This window comes from Pistacia vera, unplaced genomic scaffold (assembly GCF_008641045.1).
Source record: "Pistacia vera cultivar Batoury unplaced genomic scaffold, PisVer_v2 Contig120, whole genome shotgun sequence".
NCBI lineage: Eukaryota > Viridiplantae > Streptophyta > Magnoliopsida > Sapindales > Anacardiaceae > Pistacia > Pistacia vera.
Window position 1 is genome coordinate 234,846 of NW_022195249.1, and position 21,544 is coordinate 256,389.

The window sequence follows — 21,544 nt, forward strand, 5'->3', positions numbered from 1 at the left end:
TTTTCAAAGATTTAAATCGCTCATCAATTGGATATTTATTGAGCAAGTTATGACTAGTTTACTACTGATTGTTAAGTGGAAATCGAAAAACAAGGGAAACAAAAATGTGTATGATGATAAAAGAAATAGTTCATAAGTAGGGCTAAAGTTATCCAAATTAAATGTATAATATATCAATTTAAAACCCCGTCTGTCTAGTTTCTAAAGATGCAAACCTCTAATCAATTGGATTTTTATTGAGCAAGTTATGATCAATTAACTATTGACTATTTAGTGGAAACTGAAATGTGTGTGATGATGAAAAGAATGGTTCGACAGTGGGGCTATAATTATCCAAATTAAGCGTATAATATATCAAATTAAAGCACTGTCTGTCTAGTTTCTAAAGATTTAATCCTCCCATCAATTAGATTTTTATTGAGCAAGTTATTGTCAATTTATTACTGATTATTAAGTGGAAACTGAAGTGCGTATGATGATAAAATGAATGATTCACTTGACCCAAATTTGAGGGATTACATATTAGAACTAATAAGAAATATTTCAAATAACACCTATTAATTGGAAAACAGAATCAACCAAAATTAATTTATTTAATATATATACTTGCACATCAGCAGGACATAAACAATTAATTATTCATATAACAAATTAAAATACACGAATGTTTTTACAGAAAACATATTCAACACAAATGAACTGTTTCTGCTAATATAGATATGACACATACTTATAGTTCGGCTGACAATATGATCTTTGATCTTAGTAAAATGCATAAACATTTACTTGAAAACAAACATAACAAAATTTAATCCATCTTTATGTTAAGATTGTTAAGAAACAATTATTCATTTGTATAATAACTGTTACCTGAAAATGAAATCAACAAAAGTTAATTAAACTTTATATTAAAATTGTTAAGGAATACACTTACCGTTCGGCAAGACTAACATAATTAATCATTCAAATAGATTGACCGAACAAAAACAATCATTCAACCAAATAATAACTGTTAAAATAGTTAGGAGATATACTTACAATTTCGTATTAAAATAATTAGAAGATATACTTATAGTTCAGAAGAACGAATCAAAATAACAACTCATTTGATAATGTCAATTGAACATCCTTCCTTCATTCAATGTCACTTCATGAATCTTTGACATGTAAACAACAACAAAAACATAAATAAATAAAAAAAATCATTGATTAACAAAATCATAAAGAACAGACGTATTATTGACACAAACTAACATGACCTATAAACAATTAATAAAAGACTAGACGTATTGTTGACATCAACTAACATATTGTGATAATACACAATTGAACATACGTTCCTTTTATAACCCCTTATGTAGACATTTTGAATGCCAACACAATTAAATACGAAGAAAGGTTTGCAATATCAATACAATACACCTATATAATTATTAATAAACATGTATGTTTTTGCTACCAATGTAATGCACTTATCTAATCCAGTCTTTATGTCTATTTATTTAGACTTTGGAATACCAATGTAGCAATTAATATTGTCTACATCATCATCAATAAAATTCAACCACATGGCAATCACAAATCCAAGGTGTCATTATGGTTAGGCCTATAGAATGTTAATGCAATGCACCTGTATAATTAGTATTGTTATTAATTATTAATACAACTAATGCAATGCACCTATGTAATCTAATCTTTATGTCTATTTATTTAGACTTTGGAATATCAATGCAGCAATTAATATTGTCTACATCATCACCAATAAAATTCAATCATATGGCAATCGTAAATCCAAGGTGTCATTATGGTTAGACCTTTAGAATGCTAATACAATGTACCTGTATTATTATTATTATTATTAATACATATTCTATTTTTTAATTAATTAATAATTATAAATAGAGCAATAAATATCAATCCAGCGTTTCAAGATAGAGCAATTTGATTGGTTTGTCAATCCAATGTGTCAAAATAGAGTAATTCTGGAATTTCTAAAATGTGCCACATGGCGAACAACCTACATGCATATTCATGGCGAATAACTAGCATGGGTATTCATGAATCTTAGAGCTACAAATATCTCATTAAACCACACATCCAACGTGACAAGAGAGAGCAATTCTAGAGCTCCAAAATAAAGCAATTTTGGAGCTAATATATATATATTCTACGTGTCACTCAAATAAGTATGTTTTTACCTTTGGATTTAGAATACCAATGTAGCAATTAATATCTCTCTATATCATCACCAATAAAATTTAACCACATGACAATCATAAATCATATATGTCAAAATGGAACAATTCTATGAATTTTAAAATGTGCCAACATGATGAACCATCCGTATGACTATATATATGCGCCAATAATGCCCAATTTCTACATGCATATAATTCTTCCAGGATGTGTGGCTCTATTTGTTTGGGATCTGGGAAATCCGGAGGCATTCCGTAAAAAAAAAAAAAAAAAAAAAAAAGATAATTTACAGCCATACCACTGAGTTGCGATAGCTAATTGGTTGGTGATCTAATTAGGTCTTTGGTATCTGGGACTTGAATAAAATTATCTAAACAAAGAAATTTAACAGGTAATGTGAAAGTGAGTGTCCAATTGTAATGCCTATTCTCACCGGTCATGTTTAGGTGCTCTAATTGTGCGATGTTGAGATGCTTTTCGTTCAAAAACATTAACATGAGTAAAACAAAAAAAAAAAAAAAAATGAATTTATCTGACAGTATTAGAGAAAAATAATAAAAAAATGTAAACATTTACCTAACGAGTTGAGTTTGGAGCCTTGAGACCTCTTCTATGTCATCTGCCAGACATGAAAATACTAAATTCTTCACTGCTTATTTTTTTTTTTTTACAGAGAATTATTTATAATCCTCATTATTTTACGTCAGATTCTGTTTGAGGAACTAGCGAAAATTTTAGAGATATTATGCCACATTATAAAGCATTACAGGGAGGAGTATCATTACCTCCAAAGAACCTCAAAGTCAAATCCTATCTTCTACGATTCTATTTTCAAGTAGTGTTGCTAGTTTTTGAGGCCCTATAAGTTGACAACAAAAGTGACGAAGTCATAAACAACCAAGCTGGATATTAAAAAATGAAGCCCATTCATCTATTCCCCAATGTGCTAACAACTTGAAAACCAGCATCTCTGTCAGTCATCAGCGTCCAAATTACAAGCAAATAAATATCCAAATTAGAAGAAGAGGGTGTGATGCCTCTTCGCAGTGTAACCAACTAGTCGAGATGCGTTTATGAATCATAATGTGGTTGTCGTTGATTGAATTTTGCTGTTATTACGCTTGTAAGGATGTTGATATCATGCTCATTTGTGTATATTTATCTTTTGTAGTGTAGAGAAAGTGTAATGTTTTGTCTTTACAGTAGTTTATGTGATACCTTTCATGATGGTGCAAAGTGCAAATGGATTAGGTTTACAAGCTGAGTGATAAAGATTACTGCCATGTAACAATTAAATTTCCTAGTGATACTGTCCCCAAATGGGTAGGTACTTCCATTCGGATTTAGTGCTAACATTCTTGTTAACGGGGTATTATTAATAAAACATCTTATCATAGATTTCTTCATGTTTATGTACAAGGTTGGATTATGTTATGCCTGAAAAAGTAGGGCTGACGCAGAGCCTGGTTAGCATAAATGGTCAGAGCCTAGGCAGATCCGACAGCCGTTCAAACGCTGCCACGTTGCATGCTGGCCTGAGTAGCATGCTCTTGCCAGTGTAGTGGGTGTGCGCCAGACTGATGAAAGGCTGGAGGCCGTCCACGTGTCCAACCCCTGTACTAAACGAGGAAATCACTCGAGTGGGTGAGCAACGGGATGCAAAGAAGGATTTGCATGGTATCTGCCCCCTTTTTACGGATTCTGTAATCATTACTCTAATTCATCCCACTATAAATAGAGAGCTCATTTCCCATTTGTGAGATTGGCTCATTTTTAATCTGTAATAGCTAAATTCTCTCTATAATAGTTTATTCTCTCTTCTGTATTCACTCGCAAGTTAGCTCGCTGAATGTGACCTGACCTTCCATATTAATACAATACCAGTGGACGTAGGAGTCACTTGCTTAAACATCCGAACCACTTTAAAACTTTGTTTCTCCACCTATTATTCATTTTAACTACTCCCATTCGCGTGTCTTTTGGGCCAGCTCAGCATTTCACACGTGCGTTTAGTTGGTGTCAAAATCACGCATCAGCGGTTTGACGCTAGAAGGAGGGTCTGATTTAGTATTCGTCCTTCATCAGGAGAATCTCTGACTAATTGGTCCTACAATAGCAAATGGCTCGCCGATTCGAACTTGAGCGAACCAATCATAGTGCTGAGGAGACCTTCTAGATACAAGAGGACACTTCTCCTAAGGTGCCCTCAGTTCCACAAAATGCCATGGGGGATATTCCTTCAAGCTCACAACTTGACCCTGTTGTCATGAGCTATCTGTAGAGGTTCAACAATACTCTCCAAACGGTCAACCAAAGGTTGGACCGTTTAGACCGGGGCATGCCACCCGAATCAAATGGGGCGGTGTAACGACCAAAAATACCTGCAGGTCCCGTGAAAGTGCCAAAAAGGGCGACAGCCTATGCTGCACGCACTGTAGCGCGTCGAAGAAAGGGTAAGCAAGTGGCAAACAGCGGACCTAAAGGCTTCAAAAGGCTGACAAACAACGACCACGTCCCAAATAGAATACCCATGCCGTTAAGGCTCGGTGATAGGTCACATCCCGAGCCATCCCATGCCACGTCGCATGAGCACTCCCATAAAAGTACTGGACGGGGCGATTCTCATCACCGCCAGAATAACGATCCCGATTTTCATCGTGCGGGAGGTTCCCACACTCCGCGGGGCAGTTCGTACCACCGTAGAGGTCATGAAAATTCCCCGCACCATTCATCGCCATCACACAGCTCTAGCCAGCGTGTGTTAAGAGCGACCGAAACTGCCAATCGAGGCGAAGAGGAATCCGACCTTTGAACTTTCCTCAACCACAATCGTGAGGGTCGAACTCGCATGGGGGAAAGCAATCCCCAGATAGCTCCGCTGCCTCAGATTGAGGAGCTACAACGAGCTCTAGATCAGCTAAAAGCTCAACAAAATGAGCAAGGGCAGGTCACAGTAGCGTCTCCCTTCTCTCCGACGGTATTAGTCGTCCCTTTCCCATCAAGATTTAGAATGCCCGATATGCCGGCGTTCGATGGAAATTCTGATCCGCAGGATCACTTGTATGAATTCAATGACCTGATAGAGCTTCATCAGGTTTCAAACTTGGCGAAGTGTCATTGTTTGGCAGTAACTCTAGCCTCTCATGCCAAACGGTGGTTCAGGTCGCTCCCAGCGGGATCGATCAGCTTGTGGCCTTAGATGAGCACGACGTTCCTAAGACACTTCCAAGCAAATAGGAAGTTCTCAATGCCTTTGAGCTACCTTAGCAATATAAGGCAAGAGAGGGATGAATCCCTCCAGTCTTATATTGACCGATTCCACAAAGAGCTTCAGAAGGTAGGTCACACTCCTGAAGAGTCTATTCGAACTCTCATCATCGCAAGAGTTCGCCCACAGACCGATCTGTGGAAAGAGCTACAGGCTCAGGATGATGTTTCCCTCACCTGCTTCTACAACCTTGCGGAGAAATACCTTCGTATTGAAAACTCCGTGGCAACGCTCCACCACCACGACCCCGACACTTCAGTAGTGCACCTGGTCGGGGGGAAAATAAAAGGGTTGATAGCAGATGGGCTAATGACCATCAACGAAAAGGAAAGAAACCGCGGTTCGAGCCCAATAAGTCTTATGCTCCGGTTCCTCGTCGCGATCGCAACAGGAGTCAATATACCCCTTTAAATACATCTGTCTCGACCATTCTTGATTAGAAGAGGCCAGTCTGCTCAAAGAGTCTGAGCCTGAGCCCATGAAAGGTCTCTTTTAACAAAAAATATTGTCGTTATCATCGGGACAGTGGGCATCACACCAATGAGTACCAAGCTCTCAAGCAGGCAATTGAAAACCTTATCAAGCAGGGGCATTTCAAAGAGTACGTTGATGACTCTGCTCCCGCGAAGGAGAAAAATCAAGAGGAACCAGGAAAGAAGCGTCGTGATCGCAAGGGTATCTGCAGCGTCGGAGTAATCTTCGGAGGGCTACACCTTGCAGGAAATTCGTAAGGTGCCCAAGAAAGATATGCTTGCGCGGCCCATCACGACCCCATCAGTGTGATGAACACGACGCAACAACCACTAAAGGTTCGCAAAGAGGAGGAAATCACCTTCTCCGAAAAGGACGCAGTCCGATTACATCATCCCTACGATGATGCTCTCGTGATCACGCCCCAAATAGGGCGTTTCGACGTCCACAGAATGTTGGTGGACAATGGAAGTGCTGTGAACATTCTGTTCCAGACAGCTTTCAAGAGAATGAATTTGGACGGGGCCGACCTGAAGCCTGCCTCGATCCCCCTATATGGTTTTACTGGGGACCACCTGATCCCCAAAGGAACGACCTCGCTTTCAGTCACGCTGGGTGACTCTGACGAGGTGACCAAAATAACGAAATTCTTAGTAGTGAATTGCCTATATGCTTTTAATGGAATCCTAGGGCGACTTCTACTGAGAAACTTCAAGGCGATCACTTCGATATACCATTTCAAGATGAAGTTCCCCACCCCTATGGGGATAAGGGAAGTAAGTTGATCTCAGCGCGTATCTCACGACTGTTATGTAAGGGCAGTGCAGATGGCATGCAAAAGAAAGGGCATCTCGCGCGGTATTCCTTAATAGGCAATGGCGATTAGTCAGATCGAACCGCAACCTGGCCCGACCGAGGATAATATGGATCTTCGTATTCAGGAATGTCCTTCCAGTGCGTCAGTTGAGAATCTATCTGAGGTGTCGATCGATCAGAGTGAGTCGAGCAGAGTGTTGAGGATTGGAAGCAATCTCAACCCCCAGCTCGCCACCGAACTAACCGGCTTCCTCAGAGAGAATATTGATATGTTCGCATGGTCGCATGCAGATATGGTCGGGATTAGCCCGAATGTTATTTGCCATGCCTTGAACATCGACAGTGAAGCCAAGCCGGTTCACTAGAAGAGAAGAGCGATGGATCCGGAGCGATATACTGCCTTGAAACTTGAGGTAGATAATCTCCTTTGGAGTGGATCCATCCGAGAAGCACTTTATCCGAGCTGGGTTACCAATCCAGTTATAGTAAAAAAGCCCAATGGTAAATGGCGGACCTGTATTGACTTCATCGACCTTAACAAAGCATGCCCGAAAGATAGTTTTCCCCTGCCTAGGATCGACTAGCTTGTAGATGCCACCTCTGGGCACGAGCTGCTGAGTTTTATAAATGCATACTCGGGATACAATCAAATTCTGATGTACACGCCAAACGAAGAGCATACCTCCTTTGTGACAGATCGGGAGATGTATTGCTACAAGGTTATGCCATTCGGCCTCAAAAACGCTGGCCAACTTACCAGCGGCTGGTTAACCAAAATCCGAGTAGATCAGGAAGTGGATGGAGGTCTATGTGGATGACATGCTGGTCAAGTCGCACGTCATTTCAGATCACATGGCACATCTCGCTGAGATATTCGATATCCTCTGGAAATACAGAATGAAGCTAAACCCTCTCAAGCGCTCATTCGGAGTATCCTCGAGAAAATTCTTGGGATACATGGTTAACCAGAGCGGAATAGAGATCCAAGCTCTCTTTGATATGGAAAGCCCGACCTTCAAGAAGCCGGTTATGAGCCTCAATGGGCGAATTGCGACACTAAGTCGCTTCATATCAAGAGCAACAGACCGTTGCTTGCCATTCTTCAATATACTAAGGGCCAACAAGAAGTTTGAGTGGACTCTTAAATGCGAACAGGCATTCCAGAGCATTAAAGAGCACCTCGGAAAGCCACTTCTTCTGTCCAAACCTCTCCCACAAGAGATCCTCCTCCTGTACCTATCCGTCTCTCCGTTCGCAGTCAGTGCAGCTTTAGTTCGGGAAGAGAACAGGGTCCAATGGCTAGTGTATTACGTGATCAAGCGTCTGTTAGATGCCGAGATGCGGTATCCAGAAATGGAGTGATTAGCTTATGCCCTGCTGATCGTTTCCCAAAAGTTGTGACCTTACTTCCACGTCCATACGATCCATGTAATGACCAATTACCCGCTCAGGTAGGTCCTTCAGAAATTAGAGGCATTGGGTAAATTGATTAAATGGGCCATGAAATTAAGTTAGTTCGATCTGAAGTACAGACCGAAAACAACCATCAAAGGGTAGGCCGTTGCCGACTTCATATCAAAATTCTTATATCATCCGACAAATGAGTCAGAACAACAGCCCAGCGAAGCCATTTAGGAAACTACCCAAAATCTATCGACCTGGAGCCTTTACGTCGATGGATCATCGAACAGAAAGAGTGTTAGGGCAGGTCTTCTCCTCCTGAGTCCCAAAAGGGGCTCGTATCCATGGCATCCTCTGGTTTGGGTTCAAAGTGACCAATAATGAGGCTGAGTATGAAGCTCTGTTCGTTGGATTATGGTTGGCCAGAGAAATGGGCTCGACTGTGATTAGCATCTAAAACGACTCCATGCTGGTTGTCAACCAGATTTTGGGGGAGAATCAGGCCAAGGAAGAAAATATGATCAGCTATCTGAAGAAGGCCAAGGCCATACTCGAGCCGTTCAAGTAGTTCACGATCACACAGATCCCTAGAGATAGCAATTCTGTGGCAGATGCCTTGGCAAAGATAGCTTCGTTGTTAGACTTAGACGTGTCGGAAAACATTCCTATTCGATACATAAAGGCCCCAAGTGTCAGCTCAACCGAACAGGCCATGAATACTACAGAATCAGTTTCCTGGATGACCCTCATCATTCAGTATCTCTGAGATAGGACCTTGCCTAATGACAAGGTCGAGACAAGGACCCTATGAACAAGATCTGCTCGTTACACCCTCATCAGAGACCAGTTGTAAGCAGACCACATCATGTGTAACCAGTTACAAGTTTAGCGGCCCTCTCCTCCAATGTGTAACCAGCGAAGAAGCAGACTACATCATGAGGGAGATACATGAAAGGATCTGCGGTAATCATACAACTGCACGATCTCTCGCCAACAAAGTTGTTCTTCAAGGGTATTATTGGCCCATGATCCAAGAAGACACCTATAACTTTGTCAAAAAGTGTGACAAGTGCCAGTGATTCACCAACATAGCACGAGCTCCTTCCCACCAGCTGATAACCATGACCAGCCTCTAGCCATTCTCCATGTGGTGAATCGATCTCATTGGTCCCATGCCAGTTGGTAAAGGGGGAGTCAAATATGCGGTGGTCACGGTAGACTACTTCACCAAGTGGGTCGAAGCAGAACCATTAGCCGCAATCACCACCAAAAAGCTCAAGGACTTCGTCTTCAAGAACATTGTATGCCGCTATGGTATTCCTCATACCCTCATCTCAGATAATGGCAAGCAGTTTGACAACGAGGAGTTCAAATAGTTTTGCGACGAGCTGGGTATCCATAAAAAGTTTTCCTTTATCGCAAGACCGCAAGCGAATGGTCAAGTTGAAGCTATCAACAAAACTATCAAGCACACTCTGAAGGCCAAACTTGGTGCGGCCAAAGAGAATTGGGCCGACGAACTCCCGAAGTCCTATGGGCATACAGGACAACTCCAAGAACCTCTTCCTCAGAAAGCCCTTTTTCACTAGCATATATGGCTGCGAAACGATGATCCATGTGGAGGTAGGGACCGGTTCACTTCGGAGGGACCTGTTCAACGAAGCTGATAATGAAGCGCTTATGCACGCAAGTCTGGACCTAGTTGAAGAACATCGCAGCAAGGTTTAGCTAAGAATAGCAACCTATCAGCAACGCGCTAAAAGATTCTTCGACTCTAAGGTCAAAAGAAAAGACTTCCAGGTCGACGACCTCGTCTTGAAGGAAGTTCTTCTCGGTACTAGGGAATCAAGTGCGGGAGTTTTGGGATCAAACTGGGAAGGCCCATACTACATCGCCAAAGTGATAAGACCGAGGACTTACCATCTCAAAAGAATGAATGGTTCCATAGTGCCGCGAGCTTGGAATGTTGAACATCCGCGACCATATTATTAGTAATTCCGAACTCAATTTTTCCTTGTAAAGATTTTACCTTTCTTAAGTCTTTGTAAATAGCAAATGTACAATTTTGTAATTTTTTTCATTTGTAATTATTATCTTCCCATGTGTATGATTTTGTTCACACAAACTTGTTCCATTGTAATAGTAAAACAGTTAGAGTGTGACCTCATGTGTAACAGTACGAAAATTGTAAATATTCATAACGGAATAAGAAAGCCTTGTCTTTATTCATAAAAGGAATACAAAAAGCAAGCATGGGAAAGGCAATACAAAAGTAAAGGCAATCAGTGGCCTTCATCCCCAATTCCTGGAGGCGCGACCTCCTCATCCCCAGGCTAATCGCCAATCACCTGGCCAACTATAGGCTCCTCGGGGACATACCCCGAATGCTCCCCCTGGTCAGGTCCTTAGGCAGCCTCCGCTGCCTCCTCATCGTCGAGTTACGCCATAGATCTAAGGATTTCCTAGTACTCCTCCGGGAGGTCAGACATATCCAATTCGAGATTCCTTGGTTGTAGGGCATAGATGGATTGAATTGCCCATTCAGTGGCCTTCGACTCGATCTCCACCCCTTGACGCTGCATCTCTTTAGTCAGCGAAGTGACTCTTCCCTGACTAGCTTGCAGCTCGGCTTCAAGCGCCTGCCTTTACTTTTCAGTGGCCTCCCACAACTCGCCCCTCTCCCGCTCTGCTCGCAAGGCCCGCTCAGAGGTCGTTTTCAGCTCTTAGTCTTTCTCGCCAGCCTCTCTGGTAAGTCTGGCCACTGTCCTCTGAAGCTCTTTCATCTCCTCTCCATGCTTATCTAGCTCAGCTTTCTGGAAGCCCACCGTGTGAAGAGCAGCGTTCCTCTCATTCAAGTACTACTCCATCAAAGCAGTGGATAAGTCTTTCTCTGCTTCAATGGCTTCCAAGTCCCGTTTGAGTCGAGTGTTCTCTTCTCTCAGCCCGACCATCCCCTCGGTGGCTCCCAGTTGGACCTTTTGTAGGGACAATTGCATGGAGAGCAAGGCCTACGAACAAAAGAAATAACAAGTTAGTTTCTTTGCTATCGAAAAGAAGCAAAGTCCTCCCGAGGACAGCTCGTCCTACCTTGCTCAAGTACTAAATGGATCTGGACATCAGGTCCATGTAACCGGAAGCCACGAACTCCTCAAAAGCCTCTGCGAGCCCGCACTCTATAAGGGTAAAAACCACCGACTGTAGATGGTCTGGAAGTTGTCCCATTGAGTCAAGCACAGGAGTGTCTGTGCTCGCGCCTCCAATAGGAGTTGTGCCGCCTATCGATTCCTTGCCTGATCTCCTCCCAAGGTTTGCGACCTCGCTCTGCCTTGTTTGTGGTACCCTCGAGGCAATAGAGATGTCGGTCGCACCTTTGGCAAGCCCTCCCGAGCGGAGTGCTTGGTAGGCCTACGACCTCTCGGGCTTAACGCCTAGGTCCTCCGGTTCGGACTCTGATTCTTCGGTCCAAATTTTCCACCTCTTCTTGGGCCATCGTCTTCTGCCTTGGACGAACATTCGAGGGCTGGGGAGTGCCCGCAAGTCAGACCAGAGCACCACTCTGCGCCCTTCTGGTGGGGGGACCAGTGGGAGCACCTCTAGTCAGTCCGGTGGCCCCCACTCTAGGGAAGGTGAATGGTGTGCTGTCGTAGACAACCAAGATTAAAACCTAAAAACACATGTAGTAGTGTGAGTAAGGATCATTCCCACAGAGAGTGTCTAGCCGAGTTTTATGTTACGTGAACAAGGTTGGGGGGTTTGAGTAAAACAGAAACAGTTTTAGGGAAAAAAAAACAATTCAAATTAAATTATCAATCAAAATAACAAACCTTGGTCTAAGTCAACATCCACCATTGGAATTTTACAATGATCATCGATGCAAGTATTCACTGTTGGAACTATTTTCCTATCTCTCCTTAGTTGTAGTTAATTAGGAAACAAGCGATCTAATTAATCTTACTACTAAACAACCCTAGACAAACGCTAAAGGTTTAATCTAGTAGCAGTCTTAAGGACTAGAGAAATCGATGAAGCTGAACAACACAAACACAAGCGGTTGTATTTAATTTAGTTGAATGTTCTTCTTAAGATTTAATAATTCCTGACGCAGCAAATTCTTAAACCCTAATTACTCAGAAGTTAGAAGGATCAAACAATTACGGATTTGATATCTAACTTAGCAGTATATTGCAACAAGTAATAAACTAGTAGGCCTCCTAGTAATTAAATGAAACAATCATGAAAATAGGCATAGAATAACACCCAATACTCAAAACATATATTGAACACTAATAAGAACAGATTAGATCTCACAGTTTATTGATTCTGAGGCCTCCGTTTCCTTCGACCAAATTATAAAAATTTAGCCGCTCATGGCTATCATCCAAATTCAAAGGAAAAGAAAAATTCCAGAAAAGAGAAAGAGACGCGTGTGTTCTCTTTTCCCATCTGATCTCTCTCTCTCTCCTCTTAAAAATATCTAATTCAAGTATTTGAATTCTACTAAATCTCTTAAAAATATTCTAATATCCTAAAATAACATTTATCCTAATCTGATTCTAATTAATTGAAAATAAAATAAAGTCCTAAAATAAAATAGGAAAGTGGTGTGTCCAGCTGTAACTTGCGTGCAACAAGTCTTCAAATCTTCCAATAATAAACTACCTATTTGAATTGTATGATAGGGCAGAATGTTCCAGAACGTCAGCAGTGCAGGTGCATCAATTTCAAGCCCGATTACAACCTTGATGCAGCGAGTATATATTCAAATGCAAAACATGAAAGTTGTAGATCTCTTTCTTAGGGTTCCACATCATTTTGAATCATCTTAATCGGAGTTCGGATGAGAGAGTTATGCCTAGATTACGAAGCAATGTCGAAACTACCCAAATTCACGTAATTAGTTCCGTTTTGCATTTAACTCCTCCATTTGCATCCTAAATCAAAATAGAATAATAATGAGTACATTTAGGCAACAAATAAGTATAAAATACTAGACATTGAGGGGGTAAATATGACATTTTGCATTCTCATCAGTGAACTGCCTCGCTCGTGGCGATCTGGACACGTTTGGAGGCATGGTCGCTGCATGTGAACGTTGTTAGCAAAACAATTCACTGCACGCACAACTAAAAAATAAACCAAGGTTGCGAAGCTTACTCGGTGGGGACTCTAAAGTCGCTTCCGAGTTGAAAAAGCCATATTTTCGCAAGTTTGTGGTTATCATGAGCAATCTAGCGTCGCGACTTTCTTCAGGCAAAAAGCTGAAGGTAGTAATCCTATCCAGATCCGCGAGGAGCTCTAAACTAGTCGTTTTTTTAACTGCAAAGAAAATAAGAACTCGTTAGCGAAGACAAAAAAAAAAAAAAAGTTCGCAAAGCGATAAAAAAGGCAAACCTACTCGGATCCTGGAAATAGCAAAGGCCATCATAACGAAAGAAAAAGAATTTCGTCTCATACGCCCTTACATTGCTCAGGTAGCTATGTATTCCCGCTCCAATGGTGGTTTGCCTGGAAAGGTAGTAGGAATCTTTGTCCTTACTCTTTTCAAGATATACGAGCAACCGAGCTCTAGCACTGTTAGCTCACCCAGTCCGTTTTCACGGCACGAGGTGTACATGGCCACAGCTATCATGTAGACGTTCGGTGTGAGCTGCAAAGGTACGATCCCGAAATGGTCGAGGATCGACCTAACAAAGGGGTGAAAAGGGATCAATCCCCCACCTTTGAAAATGTCATCGGAGATCGTGGCCAGCCCTCGTGGTGGATTCCGAGCTGTGCGTGTCTTGTCTCAGAATACCTCCACGCTGATAGCGTATTAGTCTATCACCCTTTGAAGCTCTTCGTCGATAAGCACTTATATGATCTCTTGAGGGGGACCTGCAAGAGCATCCTGCGTAGCCGAACTGGTCCCTTCCTTGGCTCTGGTCGTTGGGGGGTCCATTTTATTGCGGTCTACAAAAGCGACAAGTACAGAATCATTTAGTCCTCATACATTATTTTGTACGATGACGTGGAAGGAAACAATAAATATTTCCTCCCTTAAACCCTAGAAAAAAAACCCTAACAGAATACTTTTAGAGCCACCATTAATAGCTCAATCCCAAAGAGAGTATTTCATCTCCGGTCAACTACCGACGGACTATCGTCGCATGACAACTACCGAAAACTACAATAAAAGTAGCAGAGGGACAATCCTTAACTCCTGAAATGAGAAAATTGATCCTTCTACTTCGAATATCAAGTGCGCACCAGTTTGAAAGGCAAAGAATCAGAGTTCACGAAAATCTCTTGCTCTTTCTAAGAAGATGAATATTATGACATTGCCTGAAGTAAACCTGGGTTTTATAGTGAAGGAAAAGGCGCTTTGGTTTCCCAAAGTTAAATGACGTTTGGGTGGAAAATGCATCTGACCGTTGATCGCAACCACATGTCGCAAATCAACAAAGAAGAGTGACCATCACGCCTCAAGAAACCAAATCGTCGTTCTTTTCCGTTGAAAAACTCAAGTGACGACACGTTCTCTGTAATACCCAAGATGTCAAAGGTATGTTCCTAACTCAAAATAGTCATTTAGATGTTAATTTTATGTTAAAAAGCATAAAACATAACTAACGGCAAAATAGTCGATTCATTTGGAACGGTATGAATCAATTATCTATAGAAAGTTATTAGGGGTTATTTGGTTATTTTGCCTATGGATAAGCATTGAAAAAGTCAAGGATGAGTAGGCTTCATTGCATTTAATGGCATTAATTAAGTAATAATTATGTCTAGTGTGAAATGACCAAAATGCCCTTATATGAAGAATTAAAGACTTATGAGTTATACAATTAAAATAATTGGGCCAATTGCATAATTTTGGAAAATAAATGAAATATTTTCCTATAAATGAGATGAAATTCGTTCAAGCCAAAGGAGAGAGCCTTTCTTCAACATTTCTTCCATTTTCTCTCAAATCTTCCATGAAACAAGCTTTCTTTCTCTAGGTTTTCAAGGAGTTTTGCATAATTTTTCAAGGAGAACAAGATAGGAGCCTTGGATCTTCAATTTGAAGGGTTTAAGGTAAGGATTAAAAACTTTAGTTTTGATGTGATTTGAAGATTTGAGGTAGATGTTGAGGTATAATGTTATATATGTAGGATTAAGGTGTAAAAGAAGTCAAAGGCAAAGGATTTGTTGGAGGAAGTCTTTAAAAAGGTAAGGAAGAACCTCCCATGACTTTAGGGTTTATGCTAGGGTTTGTAGATTTTTATGAAACCTTAAATTAAAGCTTTAAGGCATAGAATTAGTTGATGGCAAGTGTAGTTGAACTCATTTATTCTACTTATTGCCTTGAATTCATTATACATGAAGTTATTGCTATTTATGTTTTATGAGTTGTTATGTTTGATTGAAGAAAATGAAGTGTGGATACTGATTGTGGCAAAAATTGTAGTATTGGAGGCCACATGGTGTTGAATGGTTGCTATTAGAAGTGTTGATGTGTTGTTTGCATTAGCTTACAATGTTATAGCAATAATGGATGATTATGGGAATGAGATTTTACACTTCCTTTAAGATGTTAAAGACTATTAAGGGGAGGTTTATTTGATCCATAAGTTAACCTATTGGTTAATGTCAATAGGAATTGATGTGGCATAGTTAATATGAAAATTCGGATTTAGTGGGCTTAGGGGTTTTGTTAACCCTGCTTCAGTATTTCGACCATAACTTGAGTTATAAAAATCGAAATGAGATGATTCTTGAAGCATTAGAAAGCTAAGACACAGACCTATAACTTTTATGTTTATGCCAAGAGCCAATTCGTTTGAGAAAAGGATGGAAAATGGCCTGAAGCATAAACTGGTTATTAAAGTTTAAGATTTAACATAATCAATTCTTATGATTATGAATTGATTATTAATGTATTATTGTAATTATGCCATGTACTAATGTTTACCCATTAGTTAGATGATCTTTGAAAGATATACATGGTCATGATGTCAATGCATGATTAATGTTATGAAATGGCATGAAGATGCAATGTAATACATATTTTAAGATGATGTATGTGAGCAAGAGGTAATGTAAATGGATTGATAATCCATAGATGAATTAAAAGTATTAAGCTCACCAAAATATGTATTTACATGCCATAAGATGTTAGAGATTCATATAGACATGATGGGAAACGCGTAAGCATATCCTCGTGTACGGGTTGAGGAAAGATGAATATATGCTTTAGATGATAAATAACACGTAAGCACGCCTCCTGGTGATATGAGCTCTAGGTGAATTTGAGGCTAGATGATATAAAGTGCTTAAGATGCTAAGAAAAGTCCGATCGGCTAGACATTAAATGGTTCATATGCGTTTAGTAGCATTACATGAGTTATGATGTTATTTACATTATGCGATGATTTATGCTCATGTTAGATGATTTTAGATGTTATGTCATGATATGTGATGTGCGTGTACTATGTTTACATACTTATTTGTATGTGTACACATTGATGTTATATAGCCATGGGATAAAATGATGAAAGACATATGAAATAGAAAAAAAAAATATATATATATATATATATAATAAAAGGGGAAATATCCCTAGATGTAAAAGATAAGTGATGTGTTACCAAATATGTTTAAATGAAAGTCAAATAGCATATTTAGAATGAAATGGATCATTCCTTACTGAGTGATTAGCGCTCACCCTTTTATTGTTGATTGCTTTACAAGTAGACCAGAAGCGAAGGATGCTAGAGACAGCGGGGCTACACGTGAGGGGAGATGATTTATTGTCATCTCGATATTTTTATCTTGATGTAAATAATGTAAATGATAAATATTTGTGAAACACCTTTTGGAATATTCCACCCTATAAATATGTTTCGAATGTGTATTTTATAGATAAATTCTTAAAGTTTTGAAATTATATGTTTGGGTCCTGCATGACATTTTATATGCATGTATTGGATATTACTATTATTATCCTTACACATATATTTTTTCTAAATACAACTCGTTTTCCAGACATGTATCCTCGAGATTCTCATTGAGGGATATTCAAAGGATACCTGACTGGAGGGGGGTTTTACATTCTCCCTCCACCACATTAAATGCGCCCACGTCCGCATTTGATGCTCTGATAGAGAATGTCATTTCAGCATGGCTTGCATTTAATGCGCATGGCTAGCACTTATTGTGCATAAGGCACGTCTGTCAGAACAGAAGGCATTTCATTAAATGCACCTACAAGCAAAAGTGCAACGGAAAAAACACCTGAAGAGGTCGTTATGAAAAACACTCTTCATCTTGTAAGTTGTGAAGCGACGTAACTCCTCAATCTCATCTCGTCAATCACAAAGCGACGCCACCCCTCGACCTTAACAGACATCAGTTGGGAATCAACGTGATCCTTTGTTCTTAACAAAACCTGCTAAGGGTAATTAGGTCGCGGAATTCAGTCCAGGTCGGCATCATCATTATGGCACTGAATACGATCTAAAGTCAGGTCGCTGACTTTATAGCGAAGATCGTTTCGAGTCGCCTATGTTGAAATATGTTCTCGACCTCTTTGCAAGCAGGTCAAATCAACCATTATCTCTTCAAACGCATTGAGTCAAGGCATAATTATGTAGTTTCCAAGGTTCGATCCTCAAACCTTAAAAACTAGGGGACTTCTGTTATGCCTGAAAAAGTATGGCTGACGCAGAGCCTGATCAACGTAAATGGTCAGAGCCTAGGCGGATCCTACAGCCGTTCAAACGCTGCCATATCGCATGCTGGCGTGAGCAGCATGCTCCTGCCAGTGTAGTGGGTGTGCGCTAGACTGACGAAAGGCTGGAGGCCGTCCACGTGTCCAACCCCTGTACTAAACGAGGAAATCACTCAAATGGGTGAGCAACGGGACGCAAAGAAGGATTTGCACGATATTTGCCGCCTTTTTACGGATTATGTAATCATTACTCCAATTCATCCCACTACAAATAGAGAGCTCCTCTCCCGTTTGTAGGATTGGCTCATTTTTATTCTGTAATAGTTTATTCTCTCTTCTGTAATCACTCACGGGTCAGCTCGCTGAACGCGACCTTACCCTCCATATTAATATAATACCAGTGGACGTAGAAGTCGTTTGCTTAAGCATCCGAACCACTTTAAAACTTTGTTTCTCCACCTATTATTCATTTTCACTACCCCCATTCGCATGTGTCTTCTGGGTTAGCTCAATATTTCACACGTGCGTTTAGTTGGTGTCAAAATCACGCATCAACAGATTATGACTTGGTTTTCTATTTCTTATAAATAAACAAAAGATCCTAAAACTGGGGAACTCGAAGGTTTATCATTTGACGTTAATCTTTGTGATGCTGTAGCTACATGGGAACAGGTGAGTAGTGTTGCACCCGTTTAAAGGTTACCCATTTAATATACTTGTTTTACATTTGTATTATTCTTTAAAATTGATTTATTATTCAGTGAGGTTGTTGCTCAGGTGCGTAACAGTACCACAATTCTCACCAAGGAGTTCATCGATGCTTTGCCGACTGGCTGGGAGGAATATGCGTGGCGTAGGATTAATGAAGGAGTACTTCTGTAGTATTTTGCAAGTAAAGCAGGATTGTTGTCTTTTTAGTTTTGGAGATATTGAAAAATCAAATGGCTGCCTGCATTTGGGATAACCCATTAAGATAAAATGTTCCAGTATAAACTCAAGAATAATGTATTACTCAATAGAATACACCATAAGTTTCTCTGTGAATGCTCATTTTTGGATTTCTTGATGAATTAATATTTACTAGGTAGCCACATGTAGTTTGATGTGGTTCCTATTTTATTGCAGCAACCGCTGTCAGAATAAAACTTTACGCATGGAGAAACTTTCACTGCTACTTCCTGAAACGCCACCATATTTTCCCCGGCAGTTTGGCCGCTGTGCTGTTATTGGTCACTCAGGAGATCTTTTGAAAACAAGGTTTGGGAAGGAGGTAGATGGTTACGATGGTGTTATTAGAGAAAATGGAGCCCCCATCCAGGTTAGTCTACGACTAAAGCTCTTGATAAAGTTGTGGAGTTAGATGGTATGAGCACCAGCCCCCTCCTTATTAGACTCATTTCTTATGACTACATGCACACTAAAATTCTGATTTCTGCAGAAGCAAGGAAGGAGGTCCTGATTGTTAAAACCACTATTCATGACATCATAAGCAAGATGATACGGGTACATATGTTGTTCTCATGTAGCCTCTCTGTAGGATACTAGAATTGATTTTTCTCTGCAAACTAGTGCTTTCTTGTGGCAGCAGATGTAAACACTTTTATAGGTTTGGAAATGCATTTTGTGTGTGGAATGGCTAAAACCTAAACCCTATGTGTTAAAAAATTATGCTCAAGTTTTGAAAATTTATTTGTTTCCAGTTGTCCTCATCTTTAATTTATATATTCACCTCCTCATCTTGGATTCCTTCTCTTTTATTAGTGTTCATGATGTTTATAATGTGGATTCACAGCTTTTTTTTTTCTCTTTCAATGGTCAGTACTGATGTAATCTATATTCATTATTGTATGTTTCTACCACAACTCCTTGGACATTGCTAATTGAACTTCTGTGTATTGACTGCTCGACCACATAGTATGTTTTTGGAATTTGTGATTGTCAATCATGATGTATTCTTGCATTAATCTGTTTGGTGGTTGTCCACATACACAGCCTCTAAATCCCTATTGTTTTTGCCTCCAAATTTCAAGCCTTTTGATGGACTAGAGGCTTTGAGAAGTTCTTTTCATTCATTACAAGCCTTTTGTTTTTAATTCCTTTTATATATGGTTTTCTCGACTGCAGGAAATTCCTATTAAAAATCCTGTATATCTCATGCTAGGTGCATCCTTTGTTTCAGCAGCAAAGGGAACTGGGCTCAAGGCTCTTGAGTTTGCTCTCTCTATATGTGATTCGGTAGATATGTACGGTTTCACTGTGGATCCAAGATATTAAGAATGGTATTAGATGTTCTATCAACTATTGGTCCCATCAATTTTAATTTCTCTCGGATTTATCTGTTTATCTGAGCAAGGGACTTTATGATATTCTTGCAGGACAAGGTATTTCTCTGAATCTCGACAGGGTCATACTCCTCTGCATGGTAGGGCTTACTACCAGATGATGGAGTGTTTGGGTGTCAGTCTTGAACATCTTTCTTTCTCTTTCTCACATAATGTAGCTTTTATATAAGTTCAATATATCTAAAATCAGGAAGTTGGTTCAAAAGGAAGTCTTTGACATATTCTGTTGGTAGGGACATCAACTCGGCATCAATGGATCCCATTTAGTTTTATCCAGGGGATTGTTCTAATTGTCCATTATAATTACGCATTACTTTTTGATATATCATGGAATTGTTCGGAAACATAGAACATATATAGTGCTCCCTTTTAATATATGTGGGATCCCCTCATTTCTTACTAATTGGCAAACTATCTTTTGCTCTTTCTCTTATGAAGCTTATCAAAATCCATTCTCCCATGCGAGCTGATCCTAACCGTGTTGTGAAGTGGGTACCAAGCCGTGGAGTGATTAGAGCTGCTCGAGTAGCATCTGAGAAATTGTTGAGGTAAGTCATCTTTATTTATTTATATCATGCAGTTGTTATCCCTCAGTCAAAATTGCAATTCTAAGTTTGTTTTAAGTTTCTTACCAGCAAAAATAGTTGAGATTCTGTTTATAGTTTTATGTGATTTAAGTCAACTGGCCTTGTTTTAGGTTGTGTGGAACAGTTTGAGTAAATTGATTATATCAATCATTTAATATTAATAGAATTGAACAAAAGGGTGAAAGTAAAAAGGAGAAAAATTGTCCATGGTGACCAGAAAATGCACGCTTTCCCATCTTGATTTTTTACTGTATCAAAAACCTCTATATATATATATATTAGATTATCTGAAAATTTAACAAATTCTTCTACACTGTTAGAGTTGTGCAGAGCATTATGAGTAGGTTTTATTTACTTCTTGGACATGCAATAAATGTTCCTTTTAATGCCTGTAGAATAGTTGGGGCCGGGGTTCATTAATAAAGAAGGGAATTAAACATAAGCCTACTTCAATTTCAAGTCTCAGAAAGGCCGCTATTGACAATCAAAAATCTGTGAAAGGCACAACCATGTACTCATGTAGTGTACCCTTTGGAGCATAGCCCCGGACATGGTCAGCTTTGCATGATGGTAGCCAATTGAATCTGAGACAACCGAAGTTATTCTTCCTAATGATGAGCCAGCTGCACAAATTTGCGAAGTTCTTATATGATTACAGGCCTAAACACGAGTTAATGGATATGAAAAGGTTGCTACAGTTTTTTTTTTTTTTTTTTTCAGTTCAGAAAGTGTTAAGTTTTTCATGCCCCCTTCAATTTTTGCAGATCCA

General features: G+C 39.9%; 1 pseudogene; it reads left to right on the forward strand.

Annotated features, from left to right (window-relative positions):
- The first annotated feature begins 1,674 nt into the window (after positions 1 to 1,674).
- Positions 1,675 to 21,518, forward strand: LOC116112345 (annotated as a pseudogene).
- The last annotated feature ends 26 nt before the right edge of the window (positions 21,519 to 21,544 follow it).